This window comes from Lissotriton helveticus, chromosome 3_1 (assembly GCF_964261635.1).
Source record: "Lissotriton helveticus chromosome 3_1, aLisHel1.1, whole genome shotgun sequence".
NCBI classification, from domain to species: Eukaryota; Metazoa; Chordata; class Amphibia; order Caudata; family Salamandridae; genus Lissotriton; species Lissotriton helveticus.
This window is the reverse complement of record NC_136061.1, coordinates 1690875449-1690894970: the sequence shown is the minus strand read 5'-3', so window position 1 is coordinate 1690894970 and position 19522 is coordinate 1690875449. Positions and strand designations below refer to the sequence as shown.

General features: G+C 41.7%; 1 protein-coding gene across 1 annotated transcript in view; it reads left to right on the top strand.

Annotated features, from left to right (window-relative positions):
• The window catches only part of LRP1B (LDL receptor related protein 1B), a 3812342-nt gene that overhangs the window by 1963502 nt on the left and 1829318 nt on the right, over positions 1-19522 (top strand). The window lies entirely within an intron of this gene.

Sequence of the window (19522 nt, the reverse complement as noted above, 5' to 3'; positions counted from 1 at the left end):
ACTCTTCTAAGTTAACCGCATCCTCCTGAGCATGTGCCATGGCTCTTTCCACTTCATTCATAGCAGTGGCAGCTTCATTTTCGATAAGAGGTCCTCCTAGTGGATCCTGACTCAATGAAGCAGAACTCTGACTGTCCTGAGAAACTGTCTCTGGCAATCTCGGCTGCAATCGTTGCTTCCTGTTCAATTTCCACATTCAACATTTCTACATATTTGGGAAAAGCAGGACATTCTATGGTCTCCTTGGCAGCATTGAATGAGTCTTCGTAACAAAGGAAATCTCCAAGCAGTTCCTCTTCTGCACGCCAAGGCTTAAAAAGTTGCAAAAGTGCTAAATAGAAATACTCCTTTTTTTCAGGAGATTCGCCACTCAATTTTCGATGGTTTATCAAGTGGCATTTTCTTTGCTTGACCAGACATCCCTCACTTCCTATTACAGCATACACTCCTTTCTCAGTATCTTCTTTGATGTTCCTCTTGAATATGTAATTTTGCAGAACCTCATACAGACAAACATTCTCGAGGTGACTGCTTCGATTTGGATAATATGTATCCAACATGTTGCTCTTCAAAATGTCAGTACTGTTTGGCTCCTTTTCCGCCAAATACTCAATTTCCCACACAGGTTTGAGAACTCGATTACGCGTTGCAGCAAGACCAACACTCGCCCAAACGATACTCCTGGACTTGGCATAGAGACTTGCTGAAGACAACCGGTCAGAACATCTTCAGACTGAAACTGTACAACTTCTTGCTGAGGCTCTTTTCATGGGAAATGTCCTCCCACATATCCTTCAATTCTGTCTTCTCTTTTTTGGTGATGTAAGATGTCACATACCGAGCCACAGCCATACAGTTATCAGCCACAAACTGTATATCCATGTTAGCATTCCACATGGACAAAATCACCGGGTTGTAGTCGTTGATGTACTTAGACTCTTCGTTCCTCTTCAAATTGTATGTGTTTTTAGGTGATTTCTTCATCACATTATGTCGCAGCGAAGACATCAAACTGTTCACTCTTCCTTTAGAAATCACCGGTCGTGGAAAGCCGAAACGACATTTGGTGTAGAACTTGTCTTTGTTCCGGAATTTACGACGACAGTACTTTCCACATCGATGGCTTTGGAAACGTAGAACTTTTTCTCTTAGGCTTTTTTTCTCCTTTGCGTTTGGAACAGCACACGTAGAATACTGTTCTATGAAACTCATCACTGAGTCTTCTGCATCCGTTCCAAATTTAGGTGCATCCTTGATCCACAGCAACATATGTATATGAGGAGCACCTCTTGCTTGGTACTCCTTCCTCCAGAAGAAATCCAACACCTCTCCAAGAGGTGGATTCTTCTTATTCATGATGAAAGACATCATACCTTCAAATCTATGATTGAAGTACCTACATACATTGACTGGATCCAAAGAGCACAGTTCTCCGGGTGTCTTGAATTCGATGTTTTCTACGTTAGCATTTGCCTCTCGTAGAAATTCAAGTAAGTCTTCCCAGCCATACTCGGCACAGCTCAAAGTGAGGAACCATGTGGGAGTTCCTAAGTTCCTCAGCATACATTTTAAATCACCATGACGACGGTACAAGTACTCATTAGTACCACGCTGACACGCCATGAGATTAATCAGGTGAGAATCCAAAATACTGTCTTGGACATTGACTTTATCCATAAAGTCACTTGCCGAGATGTTTTGCATGTGTATACCACTTTTCAAGATGTGGTTCACTGCATATGACAGTCCAGACAGATCGCTTTCAAACAGGAGATGAAACAAATAAGGAATGCATTGTCGAAACCTAGGATCTCCTGCATACAATCGCAAAGTCCGGTATTCAGAAGCAGGAATTTGATGAGGTCGCTCATCATATCTTCCTCCCTGACCTGTTGGAAAAAGCTGTGTGAAACACCGAGCTTCCAAACTTTCCTCCCAAACACTAATGGGACTCCCTTTCGCTTGTTTCATTTGAAACAACTCAATAGCATTCCCCATGACTTCCTTGGAATGCAAAGGATGAACACTATAATGTTCATATATTTCTTCACTAGTACAGGGTTCTACTTTCTCAATTTGACCAGCACACAAATCGCTATCCTCTTCCTCACTTACTTCCTCTTCTGCAACATATACATTTTTATAGTATTTATTATATGTTTTCAAATACAATGTTGCCCTTTTGACTTTCCTAACATCTACTAAATCTTGCCATATTTTCTTATTCTTTGTCGGAACCCCATTAACTAAGATAACAAGAGGTTCCTCTTCCACTTTTTCTACTCCAATTGTGTTAATGTTTTTCTTCAAATCTAGAGGCAAATAAACAACTCTTCCCTTTAATCCTCTCTGTAAATCTGATGGAGGCAATTTCCCTGTCTTTGGCTCCATTCTTACAATAGCCTGAAAGGGATGGATACTTTGAATCAAAATAGATTCATAAGTATTTAAATCCTTCAATTCAGAAGGAATCTCAACCAATTCCAGATTATTATGAACTGCTCTAGCAGGCATCTGGTTTTGATTTAATTTGTTACAACAATAAGTACACACACGTTGATCCAATCCCAAATCAAAACAATTTTCTACCATCAAGTATGTTGTAAAATCCTTCCATTCACTATTATTTTCCCTTTCACTTTTTCCATATAAATCCACTAACTTAGTCTGATTCTTATAATAAGTGCGTCGACAACACACACAAGTGAAATTTGGCCTCTCACTTGATTTCACCTAAAACGTCGCAATTTCCCTCTGGAAATTATCTGTACTGGAAACCTGTACACTATCTTCCACATTACTCTCTTCTTCTTGGTCAATTTCAACATTCTCCTCTTTACTTCCAAAGTAACAAAACTCAATTTCTTCACATATATTCTTCACATCTATTTCAGAACCATGCAAAAGAGCAGCGCATAATTGTTTAAGCATAATTGCTGGACTCTTAGCATAATACAACATTCTAACTAATTTCCTCACTTTATTATGATGCACTGCTAGCATCCTGAAATGATGAAAAACACTCTGGCATACTCTCCTGGAAAGACAAGCCAGTGAATGACCATGCAAACCTATCACTTCTCTCACTCTGCAAGGATCTAATTCTTGCAACAACTTCATTTTCTGCTTCAAACTTTTCTTATTAAATGACCGTATAAAATCACAAAGCAAATTGATGGAATCCTGTCGTACACTGCAAATACTACTACACTTCCAGGTGTACACAGGACCCTTAGGACGTCTCCCTAAAACCTCATTACCTAACACCTCTTCTATCTCTGTTGTCACAAGTTTTTCTTTTTCAACTGGACAACCATCTTTCACTTCATAAGCTCGACCACTGGTGTCAACTGCATGCACCAAATCATTATCCTGGAAATAACTCTCCTCATTAAAAAATGCCTCAGAGCTTGAACTATGCATCCATTCTCCAGAAAAAACTTCACAAAAATTACTACGATTAACTATTCTCTTCCATCTACTATTTCTTTTGAAATCATAAATTGCCTTGTTTAGCTTCCTAATTCTATTGATTGTCAAAATAAATAACTTACGTTTAATTTCAAATGCCTGATCAATAACTTTCTCAACTATTTTTTTTCTCTTATAAAAAACCACTTTCTGTTGACCTTTCTTAATATTTTTTAACAAATTGCCAATTATCCTGTTGCGGAACATTCGTTTACGAATGTCCCTAAACTGTTGTTTCCTTCTACTTTCATGCATAGAGTTATCTCTTACTCTAGCAGTAATATTTTTCATTGGCCTTTCCTTACCGTTTGAATTGCTTCTCCTTTTCTGGACTGAAACATTTTCTGTAGTAATATTTTTTTTACTACAGATATTTCTTATGAATGTTTTTGTACTCTTACCCGGTGCTTTCTTGGTGACTTGACAAATCTTTTTGTTAGAGGACTGCTGCTTTTTTTCATTCACCTGCTGTCTTTGACGTTTTGCAGCCTTTCTCACTCTTTCTTTGCTTGGCATCCTAAAATCTTGAAATAATCTGCAGTTGAATCTGTGGTAAAATATAATAAAAAATGTTATTAACCACTATTACCCAACAGTAAATTAATAACAGTCATCAAAAACTTAACACATTACTTAAAATTTTTACATAGAACATTTTTTTGTACATGGCAAATTTAGAATACAGAAATAGCAGAAAAGAAATGGAATTTATATTCATTTTACCTGTGCTGTTTTATATATGAATCTGATCTAATTTTATGACCATATTTTAATATTTTATTGAAGACACTACACATAACCTGTTTTTGAAGGTGTCTTTATTTTTAAATTAAACGGTTTAAATATTTACTTTTTATTTATTATAAATGTATAAAATAAATGTTTATAGTTCCATAGGCTCAAGCACGTCAGCTTCCCATCCTATGTCATACAATTCTGACAAATCTGCATCCTCATCACGTTCTTCTTCATCCTCAGGATTGAAATCATCCAAGGGATCAACATCCACTGATGTTTCAATTACGAGTTCAATGATGAGGTCGAAATCAACTGATTGCTGATTGTCGCTCATGTTGATGTTGTCTTTATCTTTAAAGAAAGATAACAACAATGAGATGTTGCAGAGTAAGAGACAAATCTCAGAGATTATAATAGTAAAATTGTTTAACAAGAGTAACATTTTGCAGCTATTATTTAACCATGTCCAACGATGCTGAGGAGCCTAGGAGGTGAAGCCTATCTCCAATTTTTCACTGAACAGGAGTCATCTCTTCTTAACCTTGGATAAACCTCACCGACTCTGTGTCCCCTGCACATAATTAAATGTAAAGGGGCAGATTTATATTAACTAGCACATCCCCAGGGATGCACCAGTTAACGTGCACCGCTGCTCTGCCACCCACGGTGTGCCGCATTTACAATCAGATAGGACAAAGCTGCATCAAAACCCTGCGCCTGCTTGAAGCAGGCATAGATCTTGACGCAGGTAGGCTGAAAGCTAAAGCAACAGCTAAGTGTCGTGTGCAGAAGTTGCAAAAAAGGAAAAATGGCGTTTAAACCAGTAATGAACCCATGCTAACTTAACACAGTGTAAAGATATCCAGGATCTACATCAGTTTGGGGTTCACGAACCTGGCAGGTACAAGGCACTGAGGCTTTGCACCGTGCATGTCTCATCCCAAATCATATGTTGTTTGTGAATGAAACAATTTCCCAGACCAAATGCTTTGGATTGCCTACTTCTAAAAAATTAAACACCCCTACTATCCCGGAGTTAGAGGAATATGATGGTTGGAGTAATTTTACTCGGTTGTCCATTAAAGATTTACAGGCCCTACTCCGTAATTCTTCCTTTAACATTTCCAGTATAAATCCAAAAGGTTGGCTGCTTTGGCAACGTGCCTTATCCACGGTTTAATAACGCTGCCTTTTGCTTTATATAAGTTTTAAAATTGTATGAAATATATACCAATAGGTCGTTATGAACCTTTAGGTAGTGGTTTTCTTCATGAGGTCTGGTCGCTTCCATACACATACAGATTTTCAAAGATGATCAAGAAGTTTATCTGAATGGAGAGGAATGCACTAAGACGCCAGATCATTAACTAATGTATAGGCACATACAGTTACACGGTTCATGCAACAAACACCGACCAAATATGGCTTGCGTGTTGCAAGGCACGCCAGTTCCTGCTATCATCCCCACGTTCAAGTTGTTGGAAAATGGTAGTTATTTGATGCTCAATAATGAAGATTGTTCTGGGTTAATTAAAAGTATTCCTTTTATCGTAACAGTAAGTGAACGGGTTATTTGCTGCAGAAATGTTCTATTTCCTCCCACACATGAACATAGGGAGTTTTCAATCTGGCCACAAATACCAACCTTGGGTGCAGATTTCAACGGCATGGCAAGAATAAGGGCTCTTTTGTCTCAGAGAGAGGTGGCCTTGAGTTCGGCCCGTGAAACTTTCGTGCTTCACATAGCGAACACCCGTACAGAGGTGCAGACCCTTTTAAATACTGATTCGCCTTTGCATTTCAGCGACATGGTTCGGACTATCTTTAACGCGTCCTCCACAAAGGGCCTGGCGCACTTTTTTAAAGTTGTTACCAGTGGTCTCGTGACTTCATTTGAGAAAATCTTTGGAGTCATCCCTGCTTTCTTTCATTCTATTTTTTCCACTGTGCTTGGTGGATTCCCATTTTTACTTGCATTACCAGCGGACGCTCTTGTGCTTTTTTACATTTTTAAATATGGATGTCCCTCCTGTGCAAGCTCCCGCCCTGCAGCTGCTGACGCTGTTCCGCAATCGCATGCTTGAATATTATGGCACAATGCCGTTGGCGATATTAAGCACGGCATATGGATTATCTTTTCGATTCTCCTACTTCACCTGTGTCCAGCCTGTATTTCACTGCCTGACCTGTGATTTCGATTGGGCCATTGATTTGTGTCTCTGCGGACCGGTTTCTCCTGACGTCGACTTTAATCAGCTGATGAGTCCTATCATTACTCACGAGTTGGTTTGTCCTGGCGAAAGGATTATGGCTGTGGCATTGATGCATGGACTAATTGGTCCCTGGAATTAACTGGCGGCAACACAGTCTTTCTTGGAACAGAGCTTTCTTGAAAACCCACCGAGCTGTCCTCTGATGGTGATAGAGGATCCGGTGCTGGGAGAGCACGTATTTTCTTTTCCGCTTTTAAATTGGATGGCTGAACTCTTTTCGGATGAAGACGGTGACTTCCTATTAGAGGCTGTTGCAGCTTATTTTGCATACACAGTTATGTCATAGACCTTTTTCATGTTTGATATGCTGAGTACTAGCATTTCATTGACAATTCATTGACTTATTTGTCAAGTTTTTATTATTTAGCTTGCCTATTGGCTTAAGCCTCGATAAAGTAGTTGGCTGTTTTATTTTTCTTTAGCATTAAATTTTCCTAGTTTTTAATGTTTTACCTTGCGGACCGTCCACATATAAAGTTGCAATCTGCTCTCATGAGATGGCACTTCTATTATCTTATTCAGTTCGTTTCCGGATCATGGGGAGGTGTCATCTAGATCCTGGATATCTTTACACAGTGTTAAGTTAGCATGGGCTCATTACCGGTTTAAACGCCATTTTTCCTTTTTTGCAACTTCTGCACACGACACTTAGTTGTTGCTTTAGCTTTCAACCTAATAGTTCATCGTGATTTACATGAGAATAATATGTTATTGCTCTACTATCTGCTTTACTTGTTAAACTATATCTGTACAGCGAGTGCTGAAGTTTCAAGAACAACACGATACAGAATTGTTATGAGGTCTGATCTCCACGACTTCATACTCATAACATAAGTGCAGCTTCTGCCAATTCTGGGCATGAGGCGGGTTTTATATTGCTTTGCCGAACACACATACACAACACTTGATGCGGTTCACATGAAGAGAGAGCTGGTGTATGCTGATGTGATTCCTTCAAATCTAAGACACTAAAGTATGGGCACGCCCTAAACCAACACAAAGAGACCTTCTTAGCAAATAATATAATATGTGTATTAGGGAGGGTGAGATATAAGCAGCCGCGGGCCGTGGAGGGAGTTACGGTGGGGCAGGGAGGCGGGGAGGGGGAGGGGCAGGGTGGAGCCCTCTCCACCCTGCCCCTCCCCCTCCCCGCCTCCCTGCCCCACCGTAACTCCCTCCACGGCCCGCGGCTGCTTATAAGTGTTGCTAACTCTTATTCATTTACAGCATGTTAACATACTGTCACCATTCGCTTTTTATGTACTAGTAACTATGCTGATAATTTTGCTACTGATAATATGTGTACTTGTATTATCTAAGATACTACGCCTGAGAAGACGGCATTAGTAAATAAACATTTCAAATACACATGTGTTCTTCTTAACTCCATGTTCTGGTTTCTAAGAAATATATAACGACCGAGTGTTCATGAGTTCCACGTATCCTGAGGTACTATAAGTTCATATTCTGGATTGTCTAAACATTGAGAGTTTGTTATATCCAATGTGACACTGTACCTAGCTTGCTAAGGGGTTTTTGATTACTAAGGTGAGTTTTGGGGCACCCTAATTCGCCGAGGTTCCAATCCTCTGTCCACAGTTCTGTGTGAGAACAGAAACCCTGCGACAGGGGCACCCCTGAGCCTTGCTGGAGCTTCATCACACTTGCGATACAACTCCAGCAATGCGCCACCTTTACGGCACAGATACGTCACGCATCTGTGCTGTTTTTGCCCCATGATGCGCCGCATTGTAAATGCAGCACACCATAGGTGGCGGAACAGCGGCACAGAATGACTAACACATCCCTGGTGATGCGCCAGTCATCATAAATCTATCCCTATGCTTCTTATCTTGTTAGAGATGAACCGCCATATGTATCATCAAAGTTTTTTGCATTTCCTAAATAGCAAACTTTAAGGAATAAATAGCGATTCTTTACCATTCCTAGTTTGCTAATTACAAATTACCCATTCATTTCCATGCAGCAGGAGGCCCATAGGAATGAAGGTGCAATTTGCGATTAGCAATTACCTCATCGCAAATTACGAATTTTTCCGAGGGTGCAGGGGTGTCTCAAGAACACCCTGCTGCACCCCTGAAAAAGAAATTTGGGGGCATATGGCGCACATAAATTTTGAAAACATTCCTTTACCTCAAAAACGATTTTCAACTCATAATTTGAAAACACTGCACATGGGTAAATGACTTAAAATGTCCTTAAGACACATAAAAGCGTTTTTTGATTGCCTTTGCAGCATGTTTCAGTCACCTTTAACATGCCTATGTAACGCAAACATTCAAAATCTAAATTTGCCATGCACAGGTGGGAGCATATTTACAAGCAATTTGCTCCACAGACAAACTTCTTACATTGAAATGGGAAAAATAACATCAGAGACTCTCAATTACCTTATAAAGAAGCAGACACCATTATGTCCTTGTCATCAATATTAAAACCATTGCTTTTCCTCAAAAACGATTTACAAGTCATAATTTGAAAACACTCCACAGCTCCTATGCACATAAAAACCCTGTCAGTACTAATACTTCACATTTTCTCCAATTACAATTTCTCAAAGAAACAAAATCTATTTGTAAAACACTTGAGACAAACCAACATTTGAAAAACACAACTTTCTTCATAATTTTCTCCTTAAAGCACACTATTTTCTATCTAAATTAAAGAAATCTTTTCTCACCTTAGCAAATACTTTGAGTTTCAAAACAGTCTCAGAAACACACCAATTTGTCTTCAGCAGAGCAAAAGGTATGCACTCCAGAGTCTGCAGCTATCAAAAGCACAGAAATGCTGTAATTCTTCACACATATCTCTCATGTCACCCAATCAAAACTCTTCCCTCACTTTTTTTCAAATCAAAACCCTTCCCCCCTCTGCCCCCTCTCTGCTTTTTCTGCATAGCAACCACCTCTTGCAAGACCTCTGGTGTTTCCAAGTTCACACAACAATGTTGCAATTGAACTCTGAACTCTCAGTGCACCTGCATATCCAGTGCAATCTTTCATTTAATGATTTTTTCTTCGCCACTAAAAATACATCTTTCAACGAACTCATCCATGCACCCTAACTTTCTGTTTTCAGCAATCAAAATCCACCAATCACTCTTACTGCTTCATTAACACAGAAACTCCTCAGTTTTTTTCATTTTACACTCTCATTTTTTCAACTGCCATTTCATTGCCACACTTCATCTGACTGCAGGACAACCTTCTCTCGCCATGTTTTCTGTCTGGATTGTTGGACATAGTTACATCTATTGGGCTCAGAGGTACGCTGAAAACAGGAATTTACCTAACCTCAATTTACAAGATGTGGAAATTAAGTGGTTTGGCCACAGAGGATTAAAATGTCACCAATTGATACCATTGGTGAAAACCTTTATGCATTTGCCAAAACCTGACCTATTAATTGTGCACTGTGGAGGTAATGATTTGGGCACTTTGACTGGGGTAGGTCTGGAAATGCTTTTAAAGGACATCTTTGAGCAATTGATGGCACTTTTTCCTCAGACTGCCTTGGTATATTCAAATATATGCCAAAGACAAAAATGGAGGTGGTCGAACCAATTTTGTCCACAAATTGAGAAATCGAGGAAGCATGTAAACAAATCTGTTTCAGCTTACATGAGAGACCATGGAATGGGCTCCCTGTACAACAATAACTTGCATTACTACATGCAAGATATCTACAGAGGAGATGGAGTTCACTTCTCAGATGAGGGCAACAGAATTTTCACTCTGAATTTAAGACTGTGCATTGGTACCTACTTATAAGTACCTAAATGTACCATAAACCCAAAAGCTCTTCTCAGAGCTACCCTACATCTGATCACTCACAATTATTATTTTACTCTAACTTTTTTCACTAATTTTCAAGAAAGTACGCTCCCCAGAACGCTTCCCGGTTCGCGAACCGGGCGCACTCCACGCAAAAAAACTAAAAAAACTATATTTTTTTTTTTTGCCCTGCGAGACCCTTTTAAAGCCTCCACATCAAACCTAGGGGGTCAGGGAGGATCTACTATGCCCCCTTATGGTCATTTGCCCCTTCGCTTTGGCCTCCTCTTGTCTCTCGATCCTACCGAGAGACAAGATGGCGGCCGCTACGGACTGTTTGTAATGTTTACAGACGCCGAAGAACCAATCAGCTTCGCAAAGCTCCGTAACGCGAAAAGTACGCGAAGCGGAGCGCTGTTACAGATATATATCTTTTTTTGAACATTAATTTCTCAAAATCCACTGGAGCACATATATTGAGACCTAGCAAAGGCACATCGGGCTACCAGTCCCTACAATTTTGCCAAGTTTCGTGCAAATCCATTCAGCCGTTCCATTATTATTATTTTTTTTTTTTTGCCCCGCGGGGCCCTTTTAAAACCTCCACATCAAACCTAGAGGGTCAGGGAGGATCTACTATGCCCCCTTATGGTCATTTGCCTCTTCGGTTTGGCCTCCGCTTGTCTCTCGATCCTACCGAGACACAAGATGGCGGCCGCTACGGACTGTTTGGAATGTTTACAGACGCCGGAGAACCAATCAGCTTCGCTTCACAAAGCTCCGTACCGCGTAAAGTCCGCGAACCGGAGCGCTGCCCGGTCCGCTGTTACAGATATATATCTTTTTTTGAACGTTAATTTCTCAAAATCCACTGAAGCACATATATTGAGACCTACAAAAGGCACATCGGGCTACCAGTCCCTACAATTTTGCCAAGTTTCGTGCAAATCCATTCAGCCGTTCGGGCTAAAAGTGAGGCCAACCGCCCTATGGAAAACTCAATGTTAAAAACACGTTTTGGGACCCCCCTTGACGAACCCCCCCCAAATTTTCAGGGGCTGCTCAGAAACAAAATGTGCCATTTTCCTGAAAATTTCAGCCAATTCCGTCCACAAACGCCAAAGTTATTAGACATAGAATTTTCAAAAATCCCATAGAGAAAAAATCCTAACTATATATACCTACTGGCGACCGCCAGTAGGTAATATATATATATACATATATCTTTATATATATATATATATAATATATATATATATATATATATTATATATATATATATATATGTATGTATTTTTTATGAATTATATTTTCTATTATATGAGGAAGACAAGACAACCCAGAGACAAACGTCTAGTCACAGTGACACTTTAATGGGGACTGACTCATCACTTGCCACTGTTGATTGACTTGCTCATAAAAAAGTTGGGCTTCTTATCGACCGCAAGATATCACTCTTAAAATGTACAAGTGAAGGGCACCAACACCAACCACAGACCAACACTGATACCTTTGAAAGGGGGTCTCAACTATCAAGTAGGTAACCCCAGACCCGTGGCAAAGCTGTGTCATGGATGGGATCTAACCTACATGTTCATCAATAGGAGGTCTGGCATCAAAGCTTAGTATATTATCATGGAATGTAGCTGGAGTGAGGCCCAAAGTGGCACTTGCGCACTGGGTTCAATGCATAGAACAATTTGATCTATGGATTTTGCAGGAAACCTGGTCCACTATCCCAGTTTTTATTCCTGGGTATGTGACCTTTTGTCACCCAGCACTAAATAAAAAGCAAGGCCAGCCTGTTGGGGGGCTACTGATCTGGGTCAAAATTGAGCTCCATTGTACTTTACGTGAGATCAAGGCTAATGGCCCAGAGATTCTAGCTATTCACATTAGGGGCAGGAACTGTGCAGGACTAGATCTTTTTAATGTTTATGCCCGAGGCTCCAAGGCTGGCTGTAGGTCATCTACCATACAAATGATAGAAGATTGTCTAGAAGGGAGAGAGTCTGTAGGTCCATTAATAATAGCAGGTGACTTTAACGTCACCTATGAACCCCTAGACGCAGAGGGCATAACCAACAGCGGCAAGCTATATGAGCTATGGCATGTTTCTCTGCTTGACGTTCCACCCATTTAAAAATGGAAATGCACAGCGTTGCAGCTTAATGCATTAAAACTTGAATACGGGCTTAGGGCAGCAAACTGACGTACTAGGTCTGACAGGATGCGGTGAATATTTATAATGGAACAGTTAACATGAGTCCCATTGACTATATTTTACTAGATGTTAAATTGTGGTCTGGGGTGATTGATATGGTGGTTGAAACAACTACTGACAGAGATCATAATCCTCTTTAGCTCATAATGTCTCCACTATGGGCCAAAACCCCCACTGTCCCAGGTATTCTTCTTATAACTAGGGAGATCTGCCCCTCAAATAACAATAGGTGAGTCAAATGGGATTGAGTCGCAATTGATGTAGCAAACTCGAAAATATAAAGATTGACCTATTAGATAGCTCTAGTGACCTGGGCAGTTTACTTGAGCAGCATGATGGGTTTTCTAAGATTACCCAATGTCACACCGCCTTTTTATAAACAACTGACATCCTATTTTAGCATGCCCAATCAGCCCCAGGGTATGCCCAAATCAGCCAGATCACACTCCACCTGGCTTAACCAGGAGTGCAGCATTACAAGATCTAAACTGACTGGTGCCAATAGAGCAAATGATATGCCAGAACTAAGAGAGGCAAGGAGAAATTACAAGGTAGCGTTAGTTAAAGCAAAAAGAGCCTGGGAGGAAGATCGATGGCTCCAAATCAGTGATGCATACATGAGGAAAGACTCATGTCCTTTTGGGTTTTTAGTGGTGAGGGGGGAGGCAGTAAGACAGAGGCCACCTACCAACAATATCTCCCTATCCACCCGGCATGACCATTTTACCGCAGTATATACTGGACATGGGGACATAGCTGCTGAAGCTGCCATTACTGACCATAGCAGCCACCAGACCTCTAGGCTATTTTCATTAGCCGAAATGACACTTAACATAAAATCTATTGTAAGGAACAAAGCTCTGGGGCCTGATGGCATCCCAGGCAATGTCTTTCTAAGTACTTCACCAATTAGCCAATGGTATTGCTGCAGGGGCTCCCATACCACCTTCATGGATGGGCACTGAGGTGATCCCAGTTTTAAAGAAGGGTGATCGCTCCCATCCAACTAACTACAGGCCTATCAGCCTGATCGATGGTGCTCAGAAAGTCTTCTCTCATGTACTTCTTTTGATGATCACAACGTGGATGGAACAGTAAAATATTCTATCCTCCTTCCAGGCAGGGTTTAGAAGGAAGATCAGCACCATAGATCAGGACTTTCGTTTTAGTTTATTGGCCTGGAAAACTGTGACCATCGAAATGGAGAGCCTCTACATCACTGTAGCGGCTTGAGTAGAAAAGGGCAAGATACGAGTTTTCGTGATGACTGGGTTTATTTTGAATACAGGAAGTCAGTACAGGTCCTTCGGGGTGACCAACTCCGTTCTCTCTGACTTCTCCTCCTGGCGCTTTCTTCCTTTCTCTGGGTACGTCCGGGACTTCTCCGAGGTTTAGGCTCGTCTGGTTCCGTGGTGCTGTCTGGTACCCTCGAGCCGTATAGGAGAAAGGCAAGAGAGGATATGTATCAGTCCTTGCGTGCAAGGGAAGGGAGTGAGGGATTTCCACTCGTGCACAGGCTATCACGTCGCGTGAGGGGGGGTGTGTGCGGGTAACAGGGAGTACCGGGGATAAACAAGGGTATGAGGTCACGTCACGGACCCACCCTTTCTCCCAACCCAGCCCGCTATACGACTCCGTACCTCGGTGAGCCACACACCTCCTGGCGTGCGGCTGGGCAGCTCATGTTGCCGATGGCCTCCTGGCTCCCGCGCCGCCAACGGGACTTCCCTCGTCCTTTTCTCCTCCGTAGATGGTGTTCCGGGTCTTCCACGTTCTTCTGCCACTCCGTCCTCTGCTTCCCCCGCCAACTCCTCACTTGACTCTGCTCCGCTCTCTCCTCCCATGCCTCCGGTGAACAAGCACACCTGTTCGCCTTCTCCGGCGGTTCTTGAGGACGGTGTAGGCTCCGCCCAGTCTCCTAGAGCCTGCCAGTTAAAGGGACCACCGTCGTCTTCTTCTTCGTCTTGTTGATACCGCTGTCCCTCGGAGTACATCCAGCTGTCATGCTGTGAAGACAAGAGGGGGGGTCATGGCATGAATCCCCAGAAGGGGGTACGGAGTCTCTGGTTTGTTGGGGAGGCAGTCTCCCCGTTACAATCGCGTTTATTGATTTGAAGTCAGCTTTTGATCTCATCCCCAGGCGCAAACTGTGGTATGTTTTGCAGGAGTTGAGTATTCCCCCTGAGATCCTGCCGTTGGTTGTCCTTCTCCATGTGGACAACTACTTGAGGGTCTGTTGGGGAGATTAGGGCCAGTTAACAGATTCGATCAGTGTGGACAGGGGAATCAAACAGGGTTGTGTTTTAGCCCCCACTTGGTTTTCATTATTTATCAATGGTGTAGTCCAATACTTTTTGGAAGTACCAGCTGACGCCCAGTTTTCTGGGGGTGTCAAAGTAACAACCTTATTGTTTGCGGACAACACATTGATAGTGTCCAAAGCACCTAGTGGTCTTCAACTGCTCTTGGATTGCTTCAAGGCCTATTGCAATCAAAGAGGTCTCGCGGTCAACACCTCGAAATCCAAACTTCTGCTAATGAACCCACATAGAATGTTCAAAGGTAAAAATGCTGCTGGGGGAGATCCCTCTTGAGAGAGTGGCCACCTTTGGTTATTTGGGCATAACCCTTTACGAGAAAATGGCTTGGAAAGATCACATTATGAAGCAGAATCTTCAGCAGGCCATTGGGGCACTGATTAAGGAGCATACAGCCAGATTCATCATTGAAAATTGCGCTCGCAAAGGACCAGATTCTGAGAATCTGGCCCTTTGCGAGCGCAATATTTGCATTTGGGATTCATCATCCCAAATGCAAAAATCGGTAATAGCAAAATCGCAAAATTGCGATGAATTGCATTTAAGGAATCTCTATTTGAGATTCCTTAAATGCAATTCATGAAACATTTAAAAATAGCGAATTCGCAATTTTCGGCCGCTATTTACCGCGAAGTCAAACCTCGTGGTAAATAGCAGAAACCTGGAAAAATGCACTTAAATGCATTTTTCTAAGTTGTATGTTACACAGACACATGTCCTTGGGACATGTGTGTGCGTAACACCTGCGTCCAATGTCATTTCAGGGGTGCAACAGGGTGTCCTTTGGACACCCCTACAGCCTTGAAATCGCATCCTTATTTGCGATTAGCAGTTTGCTAATCGCAAATAAGGAGGCTGTAGGAATCGCAATTTATTTTGCGATTTCTACATGAATCCCGATTTGCAAGCCCTTAATAGCGATTCCTTAATAATCGCTATTAAGGACTCGCAAATCGGGACCTTGATGAATCTGGGGGATAGAACTTCCCAAACTAAGCCAATAGCTGCCCCTCTCCAAATTTATGACCACAAGGTAGCGAGTTCAGTTCTGTATGGTGCTGAACTCTGGGGATTAGAAAACATGGAAGGCCTGTTAATTACAGAGAAAAAATCCTTAAGATCTATATGTTCACTTCCCCAGAGTTCCCCACTTCAACCACTACGGTCCAATATGGGAAGACACTCAATTGTGGAAAAAACTAGGGTGCGGCCCTTGCTCTTTTGACTGCATCTGAAACTAACCCCTGAGCTCTCCCATTATGCTGCAGCACTTGATGAGGTTTCCAAGCTTGACCCCTTCAAAAAAGTTGGGTGGTTCAACAATGTTAGGTCACTACTATCAGCAATGGGTCTGGGAGTTCCTGGGAAACTAAAGACGTTAGCCAACTGCTAAGCAAAGAAGTGGTTAAAAACCAATACTGGAGCTAGGTATTGCAGTCTTTTGTTGCTCAATCATCTGTGGGTCATCTCACGCTAGACTTCATGGAATTCAAACTACAAAGCACTTTCGAACAGTATATGGAGGATATGAAACTCTATATCTAATTTAGATTTGGTTCCCTTCCCGTGAACTCCTTTACAGTTGCTTGGCTGCAGCCAGCCCTTGGCTAGAATACAGCACTGCCCGGGTTGTCCTATAATAATTGAAACAATTGGCCAGATTTTTTTGTTTGCCCTCTATATAGTCTCCCGAGACATAAGTGGCTAGCCCCTGTTTGTAGATTATTGGGAACTCGTTGCCACTAGAATGCGCTTTGCATCCTAAAATCACACTGTAGGCCTTCTGTAGCATATGGAGTTGCAAAGTTCCTTGGGAAAATGTGGATTATTAGAAGGTACACATCCAAGACGCAATAGTCTGCAGTTCATAATTTTATTCAACTATTATGTCCAGGCTTTGTAATAACTATGCAATGTTTTATCCTTGTAAATTGATCATATTTTGACATTCAGTGGATTCCTATTTGTATTACAATGTGCTATATTTTTTAAAATAATAATGGCATTTATCTTTTTAATATTGTTTTAACATTTTAACAGTGATAATTCAAAACCTTTGGCAAATGACGTGTACTATCTAATGATTCTCCTATTTATATATAATGTTGGATCACTGTACTTGAAGCACTTGCACTTTTATCGTTGTAACGACCGAATAAAGTTTATGACATTGACATTTCTTAGAAGAAAAATACAATAAATGATAGACAAACATCTCACTGCCAGAACTAAAACTCCCTCCTGGTTGTACTGTGTTACTCCCTTAGGTAACATGGAAGTAATTATCATGAATCATAGCATTTTCTACCTTTGAGCGGACCACTTTTACAATCCTTCTGAAAGTGTAGTTCAGAACTGAAGACAATAGTCCTGTTGAATTCTTAGTTGTGATGTCTAATTTCATAATAGCAAAAATACCAATTGATGGACAGAATGCAGAACAATACATTCACCCTAGATCAGAAACCTGGGCTTAAATCCATCGTTGTTTGCTCAACATGCCTTTCCACTTTGGGCCATATGCAAATCAGTCTTGACCCTGCGCACAATGGCAACAGTCCAGCCCAAACTGCCAGGCCAGTTCCTCCCTGGACTGGAAACAAGCATCCTACGACCTGTTTCAGGCTTTCAGCCCTCATCAGCCAGGATAGCTTGACTCCATTGGCATGGAGAGCACGGGACCCACGTCTGGGCATACCCATCCCACTCGGGGTGACAAATGCAAGAAAGAACAATTGATGGAAAGAATGCAGAACAATGTCATACATTCACCCCAGTGCAGAGATCTAATGATGGCTTCAACCCAGATCTGCGACAGGGGGTGAGTGTCTGAATAGTTTCAGCGCTCCGCCCATCATCTCCTTGTGTTTGGTTTGTTCACCCTTATTTGGCAGGGTAATCCCAGACGTGGGTTCCTTGTTCAATTTGCCCCTGGATCCAAGCGAGCCTGGCTGATGAAAGGTGTTACAGAGAAACCGGTCCCAGGATGCTTGTTTACGGTTCAGGGAAGACCTGCCTTAGCAGTTTGGGCTGGACTGTTCCCATGAGGCACAGCTTCAAGGCTGATTTGCATATAGCTGGGACTGAACTGAGGTGGCGGAGTGAGCCAAAGGTTGATGACAGATTCAACCCAGATCTGTGAGTGTTTGAAAAGTTTCAGCGCTCTGTCCGTCATCTCCTTGTGTTTGCTACTTTCAGAACAGAGCACCCTTTATTCTTATGCTGAGTAATATTTATTCTTGTGCACCTGAGTAGACTATCCACTCTCATCTAGGAATTGCATATATTTTTGATTGATAGTATTTTGACAAATACAGTATTTTACAGATATTTGTTGAAGAAATATAAATATTTTTGCAAAGAAAAAACTAGAGATATAGTTGAACTGCATGACAATGAGAAGCATTCCCACAGGCATTCAGGCACTACACAAATGTTCAAATTAAATCAAATCAAATTATAATTCTGGGAATAAAGAGTGTTAAGAGGGACAGAACAAGATATTATGCTCTTTATAGTCTACAATCAAAGAGTTCTAGAGTAAATATAATAGTAAACAAAGGCTGTTTGAACTGTGCGCAAATGGTGGAACTTTCACTTGTGGAGTTCCTTTAAGCTGAAGGTGAGAAGTGTTAAAGTTGCCCTCAAATTAGTAACAACATAGACATTCTTGTCTTAGGGACACTGGGGAAAATACCGGAATCTGGTAGTGAGAAATGGGACATGGGTCAGATTAATTGCTGCTTAGTTTGGGGCTCTGAAGAGCTGTATTTAGAAATGGTTTGAGAGGGATGATAGAGTGATTTGTAGGCTTTGACTCAATTCTGATAACAGTTCTGGGTTTTCCCACCAATAGAATTGGTTTTATCCTAACTACCTGAATAATGGGGGAGGGACAGGCCTAGGTGTGAGTTATGTCTATCTGTGCAGGGGATGCCGCTGTACAGCTGGGCCAGATGGTAGACAAATCCCTCAAGCCAGCTGGTTGGAAGGTGTTCACACCTACACTCAACCAAGGCCCTTTTATTCTCTTTCCTTAGAGCCCTTCACAGCTTCTTGCAGGGGCCAGCAGACTGCACAATGATTGTTGGAGATTAACTCTGAAAAGGTTGCTGGAGGCTTTAGGCAGAAAAAATAATAACATTCTAAAATCACTTTTTCTGAAAATTTGACTTTAGCCAACATGTTGGCTAAAAATAGTTTTAAGAATTGAGAAAAGACCGTAAGCAACCTGCTCATCTATCCGGCCAAGATGTGCATTGCCAGTCAGCCTCACCTTGCAGATGATCCCGCAACACTTTTCTCTGCACTGGCAAATCCTGTTCAGTGGCCTTTTGCCAAAGGGGTAGCCAGCCTCCTAGAACTTTTATCGGCTACAGCCTCCTTTGACTGCTAAAAATATTCAGAGCAACTTCAAACATTGGCTTCCATATGATGACGCTCCCTCCTTGGACTCTGCCTGCAGCCTTGCCTCACTGTACTTTACCACCTCAGAACATTTTTTATGAAAATTACTCTATGTCCAAAGGTAAGCATTGACTGGTCCCAGTCCACTACTTGTGTCCGACTCTCGCTCCATCGCGGTCAGCCATATTTTTCAACGGCCCGGTCTAGCACGACTAGATTTCTGTGGATGGTGCTTTGATCTTTTAGGCCCTAGTTTTTACTAAAAACTTAAAACATTCATTATCCCAATTCTAG